This window comes from Lissotriton vulgaris, chromosome 5, assembly GCF_964263255.1.
Source record: "Lissotriton vulgaris chromosome 5, aLisVul1.2, whole genome shotgun sequence".
Taxonomy (NCBI): domain Eukaryota; kingdom Metazoa; phylum Chordata; class Amphibia; order Caudata; family Salamandridae; genus Lissotriton; species Lissotriton vulgaris.
This window is the reverse complement of record NC_141693.1, coordinates 1,372,614,237-1,372,634,956: the sequence shown is the minus strand read 5'-3', so window position 1 is coordinate 1,372,634,956 and position 20,720 is coordinate 1,372,614,237.

The window sequence follows — 20,720 nt, the reverse complement described above, 5'->3', positions numbered from 1 at the left end:
ATTTCAATAAAGGGGATGGTGGCTGCATGGCACACTAACACAGGGTCAGCTCAGTGCTGGTGTTCAGGGGTCCCCAGCCCTCAGGACACCATCTGTTTCCCTGCCCTGGAGCGAGGGCAGGGAAAGTACTACAGTTCTTCCACCGGGACTGAGCAAGAAGCTACTTCCCATCATTGGGAAAACAAAGTATTTCCCTTCCCGCACTCTCAGGCAGGGAAAATGCTTTGATTGCTCCCACCCCATGGGATCAAAAGAAAACTGCTCTCACGGGATAGTAACAATGCTGGTTCCTGCTACACCCATAATGGGTGCAAGCTGGGGAGCCAGCGGGGATCCCCCTGTATCCCCCAATGAGGGACTAGCTGTGGGGTGCCTGGGTGGGCACCGGGCAACCCACTTAAAAAAAAAATGCACTACATTTTTTTATTTAAACAATAATAAAAAGCTGGCATGCTGCTCACCCTGCGGCCCCCAAAAATAGCAATGGTGTGGGGTGCCCCGGGTGGACACCAGGGCACACCGTGGTTATAAAAAATGCCACTTGCAGGGAGGCAGCGGGGTCAAGGGGGCTCTGGGGCCCCCCCTGCAACCTGCTGTATACAAAAAAACAGTAGATGTCCCAGGTGGGACCGGGGCAGCCAGCAAAATGTTTTTAAAAACCAAAAAGTGAATAATGAATGAACAGCCACAGCCGCTTACATATTCTTTACTGTTCCTTCAAGAAGCACCCCAGAATGTCACGTGAGAGCTATTTGCTTATATTTTTTTTTTGGACATAACCAATTTCTTTTTTAATGTTGTCCCCCCACCAACACTGGAAATAGAATGTGAGTCCCAAGGTCATTAAAACCATGACCCCAGGAAAACTTACCATATTTTTTTAAAGCATTTCCCAGTTGGAGCTTTTGCTCTTCAGCTGAGACTGCAGAACCACCTGGGATTTGGTTGTATGGTTGCATTCTATATGTTAAAGATGTATCACATAAAATACAAGGACTTTATGTAGTTGTTTTTCTGATTGTATTTTTGGGGGTGTAACAGACATTTTTTTCTGAAAGAAAAAAATATATACTTTGATTTATTTTTACATTTTTCGCTCCCAAAATGTAAAAATGAAAACTATATAAAATGAAACAGTCACAGACATGTATTTTAATAGAACTTTATTAAATATATTTCAAGCAATCAATAATAAACATTTTGTTGTGATCAGTATTAAAATATACATTTGATTAAAATTATTGGTAATTTTTTCGGAAAGATGACAGATCTACTTTATATATAAGTGTTGGGTGTGGAGGGTTTGGCTGCCTGTGGGGAGGGGGGTCGACTTCAGAACTTGGCTGCAGGCCTCACCCTGTGCCCAATACCCCATTGTGAATGGCTAGAGGTCGTGTGCAGCATGGGGCTGGCCACAGGACCAGGCCACAGGTCAGACGTGCGCAGCAGGGGCTTGGCATTGATAAAATATGACTTGACATAAAAAATTTAGAAATTCACTAACAAAAGCAGAGGTTAAACTAACGTCATAGTTAGATGAAATATTCAGGAGCAGCGTAACATTTTAAACTCTAAAAACCATTGAAATTCACCAGTGATAGTTATAGTTATCTCAAGCAGCTATAACTCGTGCCCTAAGGTAGCTATAACTCATACCCTCACTGTGCACTGTCAATTACCCAACATATTACAACACTCAATACATTTTCTATGACATAATTGATCATTTCACTGCAACATTTGCAATTAAATTATTGATGGGAAAACTGTGCATGGCGGGGTGCAGGTTATAGTTACCTTAAAGCAGGAGTTATAGTTACTGGCCCTTGGGACCGTGGGGCATATTATCAAGTAGGGCGTTAAAATTATCTCAGTTTAGCGGCAGAAAACTGCTGCTAAAGCTGCGATAATGGGCTTGATAATATGCCCTCGAGAATTCCAATAGAAGCCCATGTTCACACCAGAAATGGGTTCCTATTGGAATTCACAAGGACATATTATCAAGCCAATTATCGCCGCTTTAGCTAAAACAGCGATAATTTTCAAAAGCCTGCTTCATAATATGACCCCCTATTCCTTGAGGCCGACTCCTGCTATGTCCCAGGATTTCCACCCACAGGACATAGCTGTTTCCTTGCCCGTACTGGCCCGGGCAGGGAAACCTGTGTTTGCTCTCTCTTGACTGGAGCAATTCCAAAGCATCTGCCAAGCGAGAGCAAACACGAAGTGCAATCCCAGCTGACGAGAGCTTTAAAAATGCTCCCAACAGCTGGGAGCAGACTTCAGATCTGCTTTCCTGCCTGCAGTGATGCTGAAAGGAAAACAGATCTGAATGTTATTCCCGCCCGCAAGGAGCATCACTTTTAGCTGGATGTGGGGAGTCAGCTTGAGGCACCCCCTGCAGCCCCCATCGAGGATGCAGTGGGTGCCCTGGGTGAACTTCAGGGCACCCACCGTTTCTTGTTCAGGCCCCAATGCATAGGGTATCCAGAGGTGAAATTTGCCCAAGGAAGGGGGGCCGTGCATTCTAATTGGCTAGGCCTCGGAGGATGGGGTTGCTGGAGGCAAGATTTGTCCGGGAAGGAGCGGTGCTTGCCCTCTCCCCATAAATCCAAATGTGGGCCTCATGGAATTGGGGTCTCCAGGGCCAAAAAACCCAGGAATGGGGGCCATGTACCCCCATATCCCCTAAGAAATGTGCAGAGCCCCAGGGACTGTGGCAGCAGCCATCTTAGGACTCAATACGCAGCACTGAATCCTACAAAAAAAGGTAAAAAGAAAGACATAAGGCAGCAGTTATGGATACCCCGATCCCCCAGGCCTGGGGCCCAACATTTATTTTTTAAATATTTAGTGAATCTCCACAAAGTATGCCCAGACGTGGGTCCCTTGCTCACTTTTCGACTGTATTCAATATACTCTGGCTGATGAGGGGTTTTACCCCAAAACCAGTCCAGGATGCTTGTTTCCGGACCAGGGAAGACATGGCTTGGCAGTTCGGGCTGGACTGTTACCATTGGGCGGAGGGTCAAGGCTGATTTGCATATAGCTGTGTCTACACTGGGGTGGCAAAGTGAGCTAAAGAATGATAATGGGTTCAACCCAGATCTGTTACTGGGGGTGAGTGTCTGAAAAGTTTCAGCACTCCGTCCACCTTCTCCTTGTGTTTGCTTCATAATATAGCACAGCATAACACTGTCTCAAGCCAAGGTTCACTTTAGTTGTGTTTGCTGTTTCTTAATATTACATATAAGATCATGAAAATAGATGTGCAATTTTAGATTGTCTGTAAGCATGCAGTAAACCTAAAAGGTAGAGAGGCCTATCATGGGTAGATATAGTGAAAGTAATTTCCAAGTCTGTCAGATGCCTGCTCCATTTGTAAGTTGTTAAAAGCATTACTGTATTTCGCCTGTACTCCTGGATTTCCCGCTTTATGCATGTTCAGCTGAGACCTTCGCTCCATAAAACCACTGCCAAGTCCTTGTTATTCTGTGCCTTCGTCTGGTGACATATCCTCTTTGAACCAAAGATGAAAGATGAGCCTGGGGCACGTTGACATTAAGCTGGTATCCTAGGTAGGCATGGGCGGAAAATCCGTTCCGCTCGCGGATTTTGCGGATTTTCGGGAAATCCGCAATCCGCGAGATTTGCGAATTTCCCGCAAAATCCGCAAATCCGCGAGCAGCGGATTTTGCTCGCACTGCTCGCACTGTTCGCGTGAGTTCGCGCCCCGCGAATAAGTGCAAAATTGCAGAAATACGATTTTAGCAAAACTGAAAGTAACTACTTACCAGGTTCAAAAGTTCAGGCTCATCATTAGTAGCCATTTCCTGGAGTGCTTCCTGAGGGGCCCCTCCAGAGTTCAGTTGCCAGTTGAAACTATTATGTGACCCTGCTCTGAACCTCAGAATAGTTACACATATGCCACAAAGGTCCTGAATTACAGCTAAGGGAGACAAGCAGGAGCCAGGCTGGAAGTTAAAATCCATTAATCAGCCCCTAATTCATTATTGTCAGTTGGGGCAGGGCAGGTGTTGTAACTAATTTTGCAACAATGAAAGCACTTAGCAAGTGCAAAAGATCACTAATCAGGGCGCACTAAGGAAGCAGGTGCCAGCTAAAAAAATATTCTGTGACACATGAATCAGCCCCAAATTAATTCAGGTCACTTGAGGCAGGGAAGGTGTGCTTTGCTTTGCCGAAAATAATGTACACTGGACAACCAGAGGGTGTGGTGATGAAACAGAGGGTGGCATGGGTGGGCCAGAGGGTGGCATGAGTAGTCAGAGAGTGGCAGTGGTGACAGAGAGTGGCAGTGATGAAGAAGAGTGTCCCAAACAGGCTGGACACGTAGAAACAACAAGTTCGCAAAACTTGCGACCCGACAGGTAAGTTCGCAATTTGCGAAAGTGTACAAAACCCTCGCGAACTGGCAGAAACACGGGCGAACACAAAAAAAAAAATCCGCAAATTCGCGGGAATTCGCGGATTTTGCGGATTGCGAATCCGCAAATCCGCAAAATTCGCGAACGCGAGATCCGCAAAATTCGCTCATGCTTAATCCTAGGTAATGTCACACACAACATATCACAACAATTCAGGAGACAGTGCCTGCATACTGAAATATTAAAGGTTTGGTGTATGCTTTAAGCCATGATTTCCACATTAATATGAAAACGTTTACACCAAACTTTTAATGTCAATAGTAGCTTTATTCGATAACAAGTATCTTAAAAGCAATAACATACATACATTCAGCATAAAAATACGAGTTATCAGATGAGCCATGATCTAAAAAATAAAAAAATATATACTTTTAATATTTTAGTATGCTGGCTTACTAATATGAACATGTGTGCCAATTAATCCATGATTGTTATAATGTTGTCAACCCTACTAAATCGGGTGCTGCTGTCTGTGTCAAGAATGAATAAAGAGGTCAGAACCATACTAATGCCCCTGAAATAAAATTGCTTTGACACTAGCACAACAGAAACTAGTCTATTGGAAGAACTACAGCACTGGCACTTTGACATTTAAAGAGTGCATTTATCTCACCTGTGGTTGAAATGTGTTTTATCTTATCTGAGGGAGTGGAATGCTGTATACAGTGTTACAGGCCCCAAAGTAACTCAATAGAGTCAAAGCCCAACCATGAAATGAGAATGACGAAACAACTACTTTTGGAAAGCTTTATCAATTAAATATTTTGTCACCAATTGTCACAAAATGTGATTGCTTTATTTGAGCGGACCCCATGAGTGAGGACCAGTGGTAAACTATAAGCAGTTGGGCCTCATCTGCTGACCCTTGTGATTTACCACAAATAACATTGTCAGCTCCAAACAATAGAAAATGTGTAATGCTGTACTCCCTTCTCTTTCAACAAGGAGGGTCGTCTTGCCTTGTCAACATAATCCGCAGACAACAGGTGAACTACTCAAACAGGCACTACAAAAGGTAGAGCATAGAAGGCAAGGCGGGGCATGGCAGGTGGCCACTCTACCCAGGCAGCTGGTAGCAAAGCTGTCTCTTTGGGTGATGGGAAGTACGGCCATGTTTCCAGCAGCCAATGAAGAGTAAAGGATAATGAACTGTAAAAGATCATATCCTTTGGGAGGGTCTGACATTGTTTCGGGCTTCATTTATTGGCAATGAGCATATTTGGTACAGTGGCCCTTCAGCTAGACTGCACAGTCCTGTGCTGACTGCTGCCCTCCCACACCTGGAGCCATATTGGAAGTATGATGCCTGCTTTGTGGACAATGTTTGAGAATTATGGCATTATCTTTGATGAAACATATTATCCTTACATAAAAAAAAAAGATCTAGTGGACATGCATTACACTACTCGATCATAGGGAACTGTTAGCGTTATTGAGCTTTTATTGAAACACTTTCATCCATGAAGTATTTATATAAAGTCTGAATATTCTGTAGAACCTTTTGTAAGTACCATTCGTACGTAAACTGAATATATGCACTATGAAACGGTTAAAAGAACAGGTATAAGACCAAAAGGGTGTCAAATGCTGCACATAATGCAGCATTTGACACCCACTGGTTCTTGAATGTGCTGAACAAAACTGCAAATAAGTAAAATAAATTAATCACAACTAAATGCCAGCACCAATCAATGAGTATGGGTGCCGTTGGTCACTAGCTTGTAACTATCCCAAACAGCCAGCTGCCTTTCCAGAAAAGATTTTGCTGAACGCCTATGAAAGGATTAATAATAATTTTCATGGTAAGAAAAGGTGTTCCTCTAAAAACTCATCATGATTATTCAAAAATCATTATTGAGTTATTGGAGGTGTTGTGTGAGTCTTTCTACTGGTGCCCAAGAGTCATCATGAAGAGGAAGAGACCACTCATAGCATCTCTGATTGAGAAGGCAAGAAGATTTTGACAAGCCCATGTAATAGATAATCGTTGGAATAGTTTTGAACAAGCTATTTGAACCACATGTCTAGCTGCCTGACAAATTGATCTAAAAATAGTGAGTGGTAAAAACCATCACTGATACTAACAAATTCCAGGTTAGGACACTGGGATTGAGGTGTTTAGAAAAAATAGTGAATAATAAATATTGTGAATTAAAAATATTGTGATACAAAAATATTGAGATGACAAAAATATCATCAACAGGAATATTGAAGGTAAGAATATAATTGTAAATGCTGGTCATAAAATTGTTTAAAAAAATATCGTCAGAAAAATATCGTTGTACATAATATCGTTTGCATGGGTTATTTTATAAACGTTTTTGTAATATGTTATATTTTAGTTGCATATTAATGTTTATGATAGTATGTTTTGTATATTAGTTTAGTTATTTGTCTAAAATTATATCTTTTTTTCATTTTTATTGGTGTGCATAATTAATGTATTTGTACTAATATAGGAGCTGTATGTTGGAGTTTTTAGAGCATAAGGGCAGGAAGATTATTACAACTGGTTAAAATTAAGTTAGTTGTAAGCTTAATTTGATAAATATGCAAAAAAAGAACTAAGTAAATACAAAATGTTAAATTGTGCATACATTTTCTATATATTTTTTAAATAAATGTGCTTTTGTGGATATGTAACGAATTTTGTTTTATTTTTGCAGATAATTTATACATTTTAAAAATATACATTGTTTAATATAGTAATGTATTTATATTTGTACATTTTGTTTTCTAAATTAACGTGATATAGTTACACTTATTCATGCTTCATTTCATATATACCTTTAAAAAACAATTCCTTTTATTAATCTGAATATTTATAGTTTGTTTTAGATTTTCAGTTTTTTGTTAGAAAATGGTTGTCAGGTTATTAAATAGAAGTAATTATTTAATATAACTTGCAATGTAAAATATACAGCACATTTGTATTTGTTAAGAGTGTTATAAGAAATGTTTCTATTAATTGTAATACTACATTCTTAACATATTTGAATATGGAGTATGGATAGTATATGCAACCCTTTTAATATCCAACACTTTTCCCAAAACAGTTTATATTGGAGTGGGAATAATAAATGTAACCTATTTAGAGTCTAACACCTTTCTCAAAATTGTTTAGATTGGAGTAGGAATAGTAAATGTAACCTCTTTAGGGTCCAACACTTTCCCTAAAAAGGTTTATATTGGAGAGGGAATGGTAAAATGTAACCCCTATAGTGTTTAACACCTTTGCCAAAATGGAGTAGATTGGACTGGGAATAGTAATTGAAACCCCTTTAGAGTCCAACACCTTCGCTAAAATGGTTTTGTATGAAGTAGGAATAGTTCATGTAATTTTTTAGTCGAAGAATTTCCCAAAAATGGTTTTCATGGGAGTTGGTCTGGCAAATTTCAACCACAAAATAAATATTTAGATATTTTATAATAATTAAGGTACAGAAGAGTTTGCAATTTTTATGTATGCTTGTTCAGGTTTATTTAATGTATATGTACATATTTTTCATTACGTACGTGTTTACATTCTTTTAAACTTTTTTTAACATATTTGAATTAAATTTCCATTGTTTTTTATAATGAAATAGTCTTTTTTTTAGTTTCAATAAGCAACCACTTTTATTTACTGCTGACTTCAATTTTGTAGTCTATTTGTCTTATTTTTGTACATTTTGCTGCAAGCGAGTTGTGGGAAGGTGCTGCTGTTCATCGGAGCAGGTAAGACCTTTTCAAAGGTTTCTTAATAGGGTTTTGAAGGCAGGGGGATGTAGGGAGTACATGTAAAATGCAGTTATAGTGTTGTTTTTTGGTTTTTGGAAGGTTGATTAGCACTTTTTGTAATGTTGTTCACTAGTGTTTTGGGTTATCTTTAGGTGGAGTTTGTTAGTAATAGATCAATAGTTGAAGTTATATTATGTTACGTCATATGCTTTGTGTTGATTTAGCGTGATGCATATGTTAAGTTTGGAGATCTCGGGTCTGATTGCGACGTCAGGCCCGTATCAGTCTGGAACCGCGCGTCTGTAGCTTGGCGGTTTTGACCTCGCAATTTGGATACGACTGCAGCCGGAAAGATGCATTTCGTTATGGCAGTTTGTGAGGAATGTCTAGGGGGCACCATAGGGGCCCCTCAGGCTCCATAGGGGAGGCCCGTGGGGATAAGGACCAATAGAGGCCCCCAAAGCCATTTTCCAACAGCCTTTTCATTTCGGAAATGCCAACATGGAAAGGATATCGGAAAATTACATAATTACCCCGACGGCTGAGTCTCCGTCATTAGGGGATTATACTGCCTTTCCGATGCACTAACTGGCTCCTTGAGCACGTGGAAAGTGCTGAGGATGGTTTCTCCGCCCAATGTCTCTGCCCGCCGTATCGTAATGCGTCAGGCAGACCGCAGGGGCAGATATCGTAATCAGCCCCACAATGTTTTGTCGGTGGGTATTGTATCTTATTTTACAGGTTTACAAATCCGAAGGTTTCGTATGAACGTTTGGATTTTGCATTTCTTTTTAAAGAAATCTGTTTTGGATTCTAGGAAACTAATATTTTCATTTTTATTTTTCAGGTTGATTATTAGATGTAAACACATGTCGGCTTTGGTAGAGTATGCCTGTGCAGTGTCAGTGACTTGGCCAAAGAGGCCATCATGGAGCTGTAATAGGATCATGCATTCAGAACTATTCCGAACAGGGACCCATAAAATATGTTTGGCCCAGGGACCCCAAACTGCTTGACTTGTCCATGGCTGGGCATCTATTTGCTGAGATGTTGAAAGAAGTGGGTAATAGTGTGGATTACTGTTGGTTGTGTCCATGACAGTGTCGGTTTTAGGCATCATTAAGCAGGAACAGCAGCGGCAGGATGTGTAGGAACGGCTCCATGGCGGCACAGGACATGGGAAGACAAGCACAGGTGAGTATTCAAAGACTGTGCAGTCTTTCGTCTATGAAGCCACATGTATCGTAATAGGGTGGTCGGACCACCAAGTGGGCAGTTGTGATTCTGGTGCCATCTTGATGGCAATACCATGGCTGACAAACCCGTAATCAGGCCCTAAGTGAATTGCCTTAATCACAGGATATTGAGCATCCTGCCGAGACTAGAATCAATTTTTTTTATTTTTGCAGATAATTTATAAATTTTTTAAATGTAAAAAAATAGCATTTGTAAATTCAAATATTAACATTTTGTATTGTTTAATATAGTAACACTAAAAATTACTAACGTGATATTGTTACATTTATTCATGCTTTATTTCATATATACCTTTAAAAAACAATGTTTTTATTAATCTGATTATGTAATAGTTTGTTTTAGACTTTCGGTTTTTTGTTAGAAACTGAATGTCAGATTTTTAAATAGAAGTAATTATTTAATATGACAACTTACAATGTAAAATATACAGCACATTTGTATTTGTTAAGAGTCCTGCTCCAGAGTCGGTCGCTCTAGCAATTAGGCCATATTCCCACCTCCAGTTCTGCATTTTGATTTAATGTCTGAGATCAGATGCTTCAGGAGCTTGAGTACAGCAAGATAAGCCGTTTCCCTGCTGCAATGTCAAGACTTCCTAATAATATAAAAAGCATAATAACTGTTAGCGTTTGTCCAAAAACATTTTATAATTCTGCTTAAATCTGTCCATCTTCGTTACTCACTTTCTTCCAGAGAATAAAAAACATTTAAACAAAAAGCAGACAGATGCAAGATAATCATTCCAACATTATGTCTAGAGCTATGAAAATTAGCCGAGTAGGAAATTGGAGTTTTTAATTGCACTGATTACGGTAAGATTCTCGTATAAATTCAATAACGACGGAGGAAATTAAATGGTACGTGGTGCGCGTGCAGAGACGCATCTCCGGTCCACACAGGAGTAAGGGTTGTAGTGGCTGTTCGAGGTTATTCACTGCAGTGAGAAGCAAGCGGCTTCTGTAGTTCCACTTTCCATTATTGTGCTGACAAGGTGAAGGTATACTGTCTGCCAGGGGCCGGTGCAAGTATTCCTGCGCTCCTGGACGGAGTACCTTGTCTCAGCAGTCCTTGATGCCCCCACTTGAACTACTGAGCACAGTATACCAGCTGAGGCAATCTGCATTTCCACGCTGGTGGCGCCCTAGCCCTGACTTGCCTTTTCCATAAAGCAGCCCCGGTAGACTCCTTTTACTTGCAGAAGGATTAAAGTTTTATTTTACAGTGATGCATTTTGTTTTGCTTTGCTGCAATACATCAAATCGTCAAAGTTACGTATTAAGCTCAAATTCCGAGTTGAATGGAATTGGTGTGGTATTTACTGCACTCCAGGAGTACTGGTATCATATGGTGCGAAATGTACTTGGTACTGTAAATACTGTTTATTCCAAGGATGTTTTTTAGGTCGAGCTGGAGTAAGCATCCGTAGGATGCTCCAGTCCAGCTCGACAAGTATAGTCAGTGCCGGTCCTAGGCCTTCTGAGGCCCCGGGCGAAAGGGAAGATGTGAGGGCCCTCCAAGTGACATCACAGAAAGTGACTTCGCAGGACTTTTGATCTTAGTTATTTGGCATCAGTGAAGCAAACTAATGTGGATATCAGTAACATGGACAAAAGTAGAGGGAATGGAAAACAGGTGAGCAAATATCAATGAGTGTAACACTTGCCGTCTCCTTGAATGATTAGTTGGACATGCCCCCAAATTCCAAAGTAACCAGAGGGTCAAGAAAACAGCAGCAAGCGAGCGCCTGGAAGCTTTATCCTCTGCACGTCTCTGCTAGCGCTGATCCTGTTCCAACTTCTCTGGGTACACATTTCATTTGTTGAATGAATTAATGTCTGTGCGATAGATCTGAAGCACTTTCAGAGGTCTCAGCCTTAAATAAATCGCCTGCGATGTTTCTAGCGTGGCTTCTTTCAGTGGATTAATCCACTTTTCCTGCTCCATTCTGTGTCTGTCCCTTCTCTCAGCCTACATCTCTATATATTCTCCCTCCAGCTCCATCTCGTTTCCATTCATCCTCGGTCTGCTCGAGGTTCCCAATCTCATTCTTTCCATCTCTCTGTCCCGTCACCCATGCTCCCCCACCATTTATTTGCTGTCCACCTCTCTCTCTGCCGATTTGTGATTCTCTATCACTCTCTCTACGTCTGTCTCCGTCTCCACCCATTCGTCCACTTTCCAAGCCCCCTTTTTCCACGTTCCCATCCCTATCCTCCACACTGATACCGCCACCCATACCATCGCCAAATGTACCCACTCTCCAAATACCCTCTCAACTCTCCTGTCTCCTCTTCAACCTCTCGAATTCCCTCTCCCCATCACCCAATTGTTTATACCCCACCTTTCTTTATCGAGGTCTCTTGATTCTTCTACTTTGTACTCGCCAAATCGACAATTCTGCTGTTTCCATCTCTTGCTACCCATTTGCTGTGAATTTCCGTTTCCACATCTCTTGTCCCTGCCTCATTCCTTTCGCTCTGAATTCCACTCCCACTTTCTTCTTGCCTTTTCCTGCGCCGGTGCAATTTGCAGGTACCAGGACACAGTTATTTGCACTGTTTTCTGTGTACTGTGCGTTCAGAGCTGCAACCCCTCAGGGGCTGAACAAATATTAGTACTTGTTGCAAATTTATTTAGGTGCTGCTGTTTTTTTTAGTGGATACGGTGACAGTCAGACTCTGCCCCTTGTGACCCCCACCCCTTTTATGCTTACTCCTATTTACGGTATCCCTGTGTACATTTTTTTTCTCCCACTTCCAGCACTGGTCTCTTTTTTATTCTGAACACACGCGTTCTCTTTTACTCGCAGACATACACGTGACCTCTCTGACTCGCCTGTCCACCTTTCCCCTCTAGCTCTGTTGTCCTGCCTCACACTTTAAATCTGCCAGTTAAACCCCTCTAAAAAATCTACTCTTCTATCCCGCCCACTTTCTCATCATTTCCTTTTGTCTTCCTCCACCTAAACTCGCCTATTCGTATTAGATGCATAGCAAAAACAGTGCAAAATGATTATATACTGTTTTGGCAGCACTCCAAAGTTTCTATAATATGGCCCAAGCGGTCTACCTATTAATTCTGGGCTCATTCTGACACACCCCTCTCTCATATTCTGCTTCCTTCCCTTTCTTATTGCTTTTCTCTTCCCCTCTCTCAACACACTATTTTCCATCCATGTCTTATTCTCTCACTTTACCATTTGCCTTATTTAGTTTATACATCTTTTTCTCTGCCCTTCTCGTCCCCCTACTTTCACCTCCATCAATAGCCTTTTAACATACATCTCACCTTCTCTCCTACTCTCTTTGTATCTTCCTTTATCCCGCTTCTTCTGTTGCAGCCTCCTGTACTATGCATTAGCACAATAAAGAAATTTTCACAAAAAAAAATGATGGCCTGGGGAAAAGCGCTGCGCAGTGAGCACAGCACAGTGCATTCTTCCGTCCTTCCAATAATATCGAGAGTGTGTGTGTTTCTCAGGGGGGCCCCGCAGCGGCCCCCCCTCCTGAGAAACACACACACTCTCGATATTATTGGACGGACGGAAGAATGCACTGTGCTGTGCTCACTGCGCAGCGCTTTTCCCCAGGCCATCATCATCATTTATTATTCCCGCAACTGCGGGGCAGGCGGCGCCGGAGGGGCCCCCCTGAGCGCGGGGCCCTGGGCAGCTGCCCATACCGCCCATGGCTAGGACCGGCCCTGAGTATAGTGATCGACTTCGGGGGGATTACGGACAAGAGGGTGCCACGAGCTTTAACTTGTGGATTTGACCTCGTGCACGCGCACGTCGGCTCCGTCCACATTCACTGCAATTCCCGCGCCGTGCACATCCCCACACATGCATGCGCATACACACAGACAGACACTCGCTCGCTCACACACTCCCCCCCCCCGCCGCAGTCATCACACACGCATGCACACACGCATACACACAGACTCCAAGACACATACACACAGACTCCAAGACACATACACACACGCACGCTCACACACATACAGAGCGCCCCACGCACACACACATGCCCCCCGCCCTCGCAGCTCAGCAAAGGCCCCCACTCACCGGTACTCGTCTCCAGGCAAGGGCTCCATGCAGGCGGCGGCGGTCTCATCCTTCTGTGCGTGCGAGGCTCTCACCTCACGGAAGCCCGGCCGGCTTCCGGTGTGTCTTGACGTCCCGCCCCCGGCCTGCCTGACTTCCGCCCACGGAGACAAATCCTGGAAAATTGGCCGGCATGCCTTGTTTAACTGCAGTTATTAAAAGTGGCATTCATTGAATATGAACACTTTCAACCTTTCCAGGTGTGCAGACCACGTGCCTTGATTATACTTTTGTTTCTGATGAATCCCGAAGAAGGAGCAGGCGTTTTCAGAAACAAAAGACTTCTGAATGTTTTCTTGTTATGCACTTCTAAGTTTATAATCGCTGTCCCGAGAATAAAATTGCACACAAATTAACACTGCGCACAACAATCAAAGAGAAAAGATGTGTTGGCGTTTCGAAAAATAAGATTCTGACACTGAACTTTCGTGCAAACAGTGCTTCTTCAATGCGTCAAGCATCAAGCTTGTAGGTCAGTGTGACACTAATGTGCGAACACCAATTGTGTCCTAGCTAAGTGCAGCGCGCAGACGAGAGAAACCAATAACACGCAGACACAATGTTCTGAAGTGTTCTGCAGCAGTATGCAAGCATCATGCTGAGCAGTAGCTAACTCAGTGAATCACAAAGCGCTCCCAGAACAAAGATCTAGAGTGATTACATAATAGATGCGAAATCCCACTTTCCCAATGGACTGCAGTGGATGTTCCTGCCTGGGACAGGGGAAGGACTAGACTGTTCTTCAGCTTTTCAAGCAAAGCGTGTGAACAGCGCTTTGTTTTGATGCACAGTGTGTGGAGAACGCTGCTTAAAAGTCCTGGTGCTTGGTTACTACAGGCGTGTAGCGCTGCACTTTCCCTGTGATGTTTGAGCAACAGGAGGGGAGAGTTGGTAACAGAGGAAGTGCTCACCCTCTCTCTGACAGTCGGTGTAAGTGCAGCGAAGGCGAAAGCAACCACACCCGGAATTCCTGCTTTGCCTGGCAACTAATACAGGAAGGCGCTGAGGTCTCACAGCAACTTTCAGCTGCTGCACTGTGTGTTGCAGGCAGCTACCTCATCCACTTCCCAGGTGAAGGGGACTGAGGGAAGTCTCCCCGCCGAAGGTCGGAAGGATGTGTGCCTACCCCCTTCATTGTTGGCACATACCAGGGGCATTTGAGTGACGACACTGACCAGTTGAGCCCTCGACAGAGGCCCCCTTTGTTGGGAAGCAGCAATTGGCTGCAACGGCCCGCTTGTTCACCCGCAATCGCACTTCATTGTTTTACATGCTGCGGACACAGTCAGATCTACCTGCAGGGGAAGGGTGTGTAAGCCCTCCACCCCGCTGTTGTAGGCACATACTTAGGGGCACGTGAGAAGTTGCCTCAGAGAGCAGGATGGGCGGTGATCCTCGACGGATGTCACGATCCTACTCAGGCTATTTTTGGGATTACCGTGCAACCTGTAAGAGAAGCGCAAAAGAGCTTTCTCCTGAAAGTATCAGGGAGGTTTTGGAGCATGCACATGGACGTTTTGTCCTTAAAAAGAAGCACGGTTGAGAGGCTTCGTGGGCCTCCTCTATTGTATGGGGGTGTAAATACACACATCAGCAAGAAGTGAGATTTGTAATCCGATTTAAAGCACTTTATATTTATTCTTTTTAGACGAATCTGAGGTATCTGTCTGGCAGAACCAGCGGTATAACACATAGAGATATGTACCACATTGACTGGTCCCAGGAGTGGAAAATCACTACTCCTTAACTTTTGGACAAGAGTAAAGATAGCTGAATAACGCTGGTGGGGGATTGTTTTTTCTTGAGGAAGGTGGTTGAGAAACTAATGAATTCACCGAAACGCTTCGATGCTATGAGAATGTATCGAGCTGGAAATCTTTGAGTCCGTTGTCCACTCCTGCCGCAAACTATGCTTCAGCATCCTCTGTTCTCGTGTCTGTTTCCGCGCGCGCACACGCGCATCTGTCTGTATGTGTACGCTTGGTTGCACGTGTATTTTATTTGTTATTTCACAACACAGTGTTCAAATCATCCCTCACACACCGCACCCTCACGCATCGCACCCTCACACACTACACCCTCACACACCACACCCTCACACACCGCCCACCCACACACACCGCACCCTCACACACACACACACTGCACCCTCACACACCGCACCCACACCGCACCCACACACACACCGCACCCATACACACACACTGCACCCTCACCCACACTGCACCCTCACATACACTGCACCCTCACACACACTGCACCCTCACACGCCACACCCTCACACCCCACACCCTCACACCCCACACCCTCTTTGCACCCTCACACACAGCTTATTTGTTATTTTCTTCATTCATTGGAAAGGTTGCTCCCTTTAAGATCTGAGCACAGCCGCACCCTCACATGCCGCACACTCACACCCCGCACACTCACACCCCGCACCCTCACACCCCGCACCCTCACACACCGCACACTCACACACTGCACACTCACACACCGCACACTCACACACCGCACCCTCACACACACTGCACCCTAACACACACTGCACCCGCACACACACTGCACCCGCACACACACTGCACCCGCACACACACTGCACCCGCACACACACTGCACCCTCACACACTCTGCACCCTCACACACTCTGCACCCTCACACACTCTGCACCCTCACACACTCTGCACCCTCACACACTCTGCAATGGAACATACACTCCAAATACCACTCAGTGCCACATAATTATATGCAGAAAAAACAAGGGTGGCTGGGCCCAATGGGAAGGAGGGTAGGCAGGGCCACACTCATATGAAATAGAAATATTTGCCTATGCCTCCGAGCTACTTAGAGTACACACTAGTTCATGTACAAGTAAACCACAATTTATTAGTTTACCCAAAACAATTTATGTTTTCAATTTTATACTCAATTTACAAAAGAAAAATTCAGAAAAACAGAACTAAGACCACTATCAACCTCATGTCTTAGCCATATGCAATTTCAAAAACACTTTATACATATATACAATGAACCGAACATATATTAGACAATTTGACAAACAGTGACTTTTTAACGTAAAAAAATATATCACCATGAATACATGGACCACATAGCCTTGTACATTTGTGAATGAAAAAGGACTCTTACAAACATTTATAGAACACGGGGAGAAAAAAGAAAACAATGTTTTCAACAATAGTTCAACTCCCACGACCTGAACAGGAGCTAATCAATTAAATTTCAGGAACATTGCCCATTTCTGCGTCAAATAACAATGGCCAACTAGCCAAACAAGAAAAGGGGGTGCCGACGCGTTTCGAATCCTGATTAGTGACTTGCAGGATTCTCGTCAGGGCAGTCTGAATCTAGTCCATGGGAACTTGTATTAATCCTGCCCACAGTCAATCCTGTTTAAATGGGAATGTCGTCTAGGCTTTATGGTTTACGCTGCGTTAATCCTGGAAACTTTGCCACGTCTTAGCCACATGGGGTGAGGTTCGTGTACTTTTTGGACACCGATCCGCGGTGACCTCAGTGGGGGTTCTGATTCTGTGACCGTGTTTCTCCAAACAATGAGCCGCTTAGTGATTATCGCAAATATTCGAAAGCCTCCGATCAGTGTACTTGCTCCAAACCGACAGACAAAGGGCCCTTTGATCAGTGTACTTGCTCCAAACCGACAGACAAAGGGCCCTTTGTCTGTCGGTTTGGAGCAAGTACACTGATCGGAGGCTTTCGAATATTTGCGATAATCACTAAGCGGCTCATTGTTTGGAGAAACACGGTCACAGAATCAGAACCCCCACTGAGGTCACCGCGGATCGGTGTCCAAAAAGTACACGAACCTCACCCCATGTGGCTAAGACGTGGCAAAGTTTCCAGGATTAACGCAGCGTAAACCATAAAGCCTAGACGACATTCCCATTTAAACAGGATTGACTGTGGGCAGGATTAATACAAGTTCCCATGGACTAGATTCAGACTGCCCTGACGAGAATCCTGCAAGTCACTAATCAGGATTCGAAACGCGTCGGCACCCCCTTTTCTTGTTTGGCTAGTTGGCCATTGTTATTTGACGCAGAAATGGGCAATGTTCCTGAAATTTAATTGATTAGCTCCTGTTCAGGTCGTGGGAGTTGAACTATTGTTGAAAACATTGTTTTCTTTTTTCTCCCCGTGTTCTATAAATGTTTGTAAGAGTCCTTTTTCATTCACAAATGTACAAGGCTATGTGGTCCATGTATTCATGGTGATATATTTTTTTACGTTAAAAAGTCACTGTTTGTCAAATTGTCTAATATATGTTCGGTTCATTGTATATATGTATAAAGTGTTTTTGAAATTGCATATGGCTAAGACATGAGGTTGATAGTGGTCTTAGTTCTGTTTTTCTGAATTTTTCTTTTGTAAATTGAGTATAAAATTGAAAACATAAATTGTTTTGGGTAAACTAATAAATTGTGGTTTACTTGTACATGAACTAGTGTGTACTCTAAGTAGCTCGGAGGCATAGGCAAATATTTCTATTTCACATAATTATATGCAACATAATTGCACACCTCATACTTACACTCTACTCAATGCAACATAAATACACTTTATCTATCTTTCTATCTATCTATCGCCCTCACTCTATCTATCTATCTATCTATCGCTCTCACTCTATCGCCCTCACTCTATCTATCGCCCTCCCTCTATCTATCTATCGCCCTCCCTCTATCTATCGCCCTCCCTCTATCTATCTATCTATCGCACTTACTCTATCTATCGCACTCACTCTATCTAGCTATCGCATCACTGCAGCATCACTCAGCACCACCACAGCATCACTCAGGGGCACCACAACATCACTTTGCGCTACCACAGCATCACTGAACGCCACAGCATCACTCGTCACCACCACAACATCACTCAGCGCCACCACAGCATCAATATGTGCAACCATTCAACAACAACTGGTTCAAATATGTTCTGTCAATGTTTCAAGCTTTATTACAAATGTCACAAAAAGATGTTAATATTTCACTTCTGTTCTTGGATTTCCGTCACAATAAAATACAATGAACATAATCTTTAAATATTTACAAAAGCTATTGCCATTATAAATTACAATAACTTTTATTTCAGTATTAATTCTTAAAAAAATTAAAAGCCATTTTTATTTGTAATATCAATACATCTAGGTCACGTAAATACAACACATATTGCATTACAAATGCTATAGGTGTCACATATGCAAAAGTTAAAACTATTGGCATTGTAAATGACAAAGCTATTAATTTCGCTATTTTCAAAACCAACACATAAATAAAAAATGTGTCATTTACAGTACCAATAGCTCAAACTTTCCTAATGCGAGACCTATTGCATTGCAAATGCTTGTTTACTTACTAATAGCACATAACATATGAAGTCGATATTAGCATACTAATTCTGCATATGTTGCCTTTCTTCTGGCCATATTTCCTGATTAATTTTGGCAGTAATTATAGTAGTACTGAGAATTCAGATCCCTGCTGTTAAACCTAACATCCTTGGCGTGGCATTCCCCCAGACATTTTGCCTTCATGCCCCTATTTCTTTTCTTGCTTAACTCATTTTTGATGGCTTTAGGACTATGTGCACTTCACCTCAGATAACCATTGTTAAAGTGCTTGTTCTCCCTCCCTTAAAATGGTAAAATTGGAATACACCTAATTGGCACTTTTAATTTACTTATAAGCCCTTAGTATATGGTACCAAATGTACCCAGGGCCTGTAAATTAAATGCTACACGTGGACTGCAACACTCATTGTGCCTCTCACTAAAGTGGCACTGTAAAGCATGGAGCCAGTAATGCAGTTTTAATCTGGCAATTTGACCTGGCATAATAAACCTTTCGCCAGGAGTAAACCTTCCTTTTTATCACTTGTAAGTCACCCCTAAGATTGGCACTAAAGGCTTGTCGGGCAGGGTGCATGGCATTTAAAATAATGACATGTGCATTTAAGTTTTATATATCCTGACAGTGGGAAACTCCTAGAGTAGTTTATCACTCTAGCAAGGCTACCTCTGCTATAGACTAACACTGGATTATCTTATTACACTTAATATGTGATAACTCGATTTGGAGGCAGATAGGTAAATACCTTTCCACTAATTTGAATTGTAATTTAAAATCATCGTTAATGGAATGTCAGATTTTAAATCACAATTTCATAATTGCCAGTTGGCATTTTTTTTACCTAAACCAAATGTGAATTCTGCCAGAGGCCAATGGTCACATGACTGTGAAAAGCTCTCCTGCGGTGTGTGGAGTATTCCTTCCAAACATGGGGACAGAGGGCCCTTGGGTGTGGGGGCAGGATGCTCCTCTCCTGAGCAGGTTGGCTTGGGGGTATTATACTCAGCCCTTCCTGAACTTCAAATGGTAGTCTGAGTCCCAATGCTGCTTGCCTTGACACTGAAAAAAGCAGCTCACACCCACGCCTTCCTGCCTTTGCCCTCCTTGACAGCTTGGGCCAAAACCCAGGAAAAGGTGAAGGTTAGACAAAGAGGGGATCCCCAAAACTCACAGACTGGCATTGGGTATAAGAATGGCATCCGCAGAACCTCTCATCGAACACTCCTGGGCCTGAGGAAGATTCAGTCCTGCTGTCTGAAAGAAGGAAGACTGAACCTGCTTGCCTTGAACCAAGGATCCCCAAAAGTGGCTCCAAGTGTCAGTTGTCTGGATCCTGTTTGAGCAACAGGAATACAACAAGCTTCCGGGAGCCTCCCTTGCAACTGCCTAGCAGTGAAGCACCAACTGGACCGGCCTAAGCCCTGCTGTTGGCCTCTGCTGGGGTAATTCCTGATCCCCGAGAGTGTATCAGAGTGTACTCCTACTGCCTCCTACTGAATATGCTGAGCTACAGGTGGAAATTCAGAGGTTTGTGGCTAATTTTGACCGTGAATGGGCTCTTTGCATTTGCAAGGGCCGCATCATCTCCTGCCAAATTGAAGTGCCAACAGCGACCTGCTGTTCGCAACAGTAAGCGTCTCATACCAATGTGAAACTCCAGTTGCGACCTGCTTCTTGAGTCGACAACGATCTCCTCACTGCTACCGCCAGTGCGGAGTTCCGACTGCGGCTCCTCACACAGACTGTGAGAAGTCAAAATCTTCACAGGGATGAACCTAATGCCAGTAGCCGACTCATGCTCCATTATAGTCA